General features: G+C 40.8%; 1 protein-coding gene across 6 annotated transcripts in view; it reads left to right on the forward strand.

Annotated features, from left to right (window-relative positions):
- The window catches only part of slit2 (slit homolog 2 (Drosophila)), an 89,450-nt gene that overhangs the window by 8,871 nt on the left and 77,576 nt on the right, over positions 1-3,003 (forward strand). The window lies entirely within an intron of this gene.

Consider the following 3,003-nt stretch of genomic DNA (forward strand, 5'->3'; position numbering starts at 1 on the left):
GTGTGTGTGTGTGTGTGTGTGTGTGTGTGTGTGTGTGTGTGTGTGTGTGTGTGTGTGTGTCACAAAGGGTCTCACTTCAACATAATTTGAAGGTGTGTCTCTGGTGCATTTCTGGTTAAAACATGTTTGTTCTTCATTCAGTGAAGTWACTTATGTTGGGTAGAGTATTCCACAATTTTACTCAAGTAAGAGTAACGATACTTCATTATAATATTACTCAGGTAAATTAAAAGGTATGGTGTAGTAAAACTACTCCTAAAATAGTTTTTTTCCAAAATGTTACTCAAGTAAATGTAACTGAGTAAACGCACTTCCCACCTCCAGAAATCAAGTGAAATAATTTGCCAGAGCTGTAAGATAATTACACCTGGTAAAACTTCTTGAAATAAGAAAATTTCCAGGCTAACAAGATTAATAATATAACTCATTCTGCTTTTGATTAGTAACAGTCTCAAAACACGATCAAAAATACTTTTTGGCTGATGTAAGATTGTAAGATTTGGTTTGACAGATAAATTTTTGAAGTGTAACATTAAAAAAAGACAAAGTTGCAGCTGTTTTTGTGAAACCTTAAAGACAACGTTATGCATCTTTTGAGCCATTGTAAGATCAACAACATCTAWTTTTAGCTCAGAAGCTATAAAACTGACTGAATTATACCTTTTTGTGGGAGTTTTATAAACAGTTTGCTGTGGTATCCATCTGAAATTGGGTGGACTAAAGTAAATTAATTAAGGATGAGCGCATACCTTATTCTGAGAGTTTTTAAAAATCATGTTTCTGCAAAAACATTATCACCCGCCTACGCCTTTCGGTGGCAGGCAGTAATAATTGTAACTGTAGTTCTAAATTGTGGACTTAGATTTCAAAGGGAAGCCTCGAGTTCGCATCAAATGATTTGCTGAGGTCTGTGAGTGATAACATTTTTCTCACTATCATTTAAGGGCAAATTATTTATTTATTTTCTTTACAAAGCAGCAGAGCTTAAAATGATCTGCTCAAAGGCATTTTCACAACAGCAGTTCTGTCAAAAACAAAATAGAGAGTTATTTGAGACCATTTATGAGTCTGCCACAGCCAACTTTAGTTACAGCTGCTGGTAACACCAGGTTATATGGAGAATGAGCTCTTCAGTGCTGCTGGATTCTTTGGGCTGATYGCATTGGAATTTACAGATCAGATAATCAGGCAGGATTTGGGCATTTCTGTGGTTTGAGGCATTGATTGTATCTTTAAGTAGCCTTTAAAAAAGAGATTAAATCAGACGGTGTAAATCTTTGACAGATAGTGGATCTTGGCTCACTTAAGATGAACTAGATGTGAACCAAAAACCATGAACTGCTGCACCAGGTTTGTAGCTGCAGCAGATCTGGTCAATTTGAAGCAGCTCTGGAGGGAAGTTTGTTTCTTAAAGGAAAAAAAAAACACCCTTAAGGGTTTGGTTTTTATCCAGTGTGAGTTTTAAAGCAGCAACAGCATTGGTAAAGTTAACGTTTCAGGTAATTTGTCTCATTCAGACCGATTCCACACGGCACCGAGTGTTTCCGACATTTGAGCGTTTGTGTGTTGATGCACGATGACGCCGCGGTGCTCGTTGCACGCCAGGGAGAATGAGCGTGTTTACTGTGCGGTTTCTGGCCTCCCAGCATCTGTTTACGACTGCGAAGATTATCGCCGCACTGCAGTGTGACATTAACTCATCGGAGTCACTCTCACACCTCACAGTSCTGGCTGCTTGCTCCTCATTCACTTTCAGCCGGACTTGACAAGTGAGAAATGAGCGTGGAAGCGGATGTTTACAGTGTCTGCACGCACACACCCAGAAAAAACAAAAAGTGCATTGTTTCAGGTCCAGAAACAAGAAGGCTCAACCAGGGGGAGAGGCTGTGCTGATGGAGGATACCACACAAATATGCGCTCATTAGATTGTTTGGTTTGGATTMGGATTATTTATTTAGCAGTTAATTACATTAAAATACATAATCTCACTGGATTTTCAACGTAAGCTCAGTTACTGAAACCACATTTACAGACATACAAGCCAAAAAAACATGTAGGAGTTTAGTTTTTGTTGAAAGAAATGTCAGTTTCACTGAAAAGCTGCCAGGTGGCAGAGAAAACAAGTAAAAAAAATGTGCAAAAGAACTTGAAAATCAGTCAATTTCATTTTGAGTATTGATTCAGAACYAGACAGACATCTGATGATCCGACAAAAACTTTATGAAATCAATAAAGTGCACTTGGACACGCTTGAGTCCCCCGAGGTGTGAGCCAGCAGGCCCAATTCGATTTCTGTGCCTCTGCTTCATTCCCTGACTCTCTAAGTCTGACGGCATCTTTGGACTTACAACTATTTTCGGAGGATGAGCTCACACCACCTCTCTGGCATCGCCACTCCTCTCCACCTCCAGCGCGCACTCTCCCAGGGGGATGTCTAGCCCACTAACGGGCGCTCGTGGCTGGGCAGGCAGGAGCTGCAGAGAGGGCCTCTCAGCGGGACCGTGTGGGGCTCTTAGCTGCTGCAGTGCGAGTGTTAACGGAAGAGGAGTGAATAATTTAGAAACATCATTTCTGCTGGGTGTTAAATATTTAAGCAGCCTCTGATGTAACTGTGGAACACGGGTGTGCATGTATCTGTGCGCTCCGGGGTGGAAGATGGACACAAAGTGGGTGGTGGTGTTTGAAGGGAGGGGCGCCCACTGCGGCTCCTGGTGAAGCTAAAAGAGGTGAAGGACAGGGGTTATGAGAGGGGAAAAGGTTTTTTACATTCCTGAATGCAGTTTTTGTTGACTTTTTATTTCTTTAAAAGTAATTTGTGGACTTGATGTGRTTTTGCGTAGATAAATAATTTAAATTATGGGTTGTTAGAAAGAAGAAGCATTTTTTTTCTCTTAGTTTTAAGTCATTCTTGTGTTTGACTTTTTTTTTGTCCAGTAGCTGTCGGCGCAGCTTCTGTCAGTGTGTGTGTGTGTGTGTGTGTGTGTGTGTGTGTGTGTGTGTGTG

The sequence above is a fragment of the Austrofundulus limnaeus genome, unplaced genomic scaffold (genome assembly GCF_001266775.1).
Source record: "Austrofundulus limnaeus strain Quisiro unplaced genomic scaffold, Austrofundulus_limnaeus-1.0 Scaffold99, whole genome shotgun sequence".
Classification (NCBI taxonomy): Eukaryota; Metazoa; Chordata; class Actinopteri; order Cyprinodontiformes; family Rivulidae; genus Austrofundulus; species Austrofundulus limnaeus.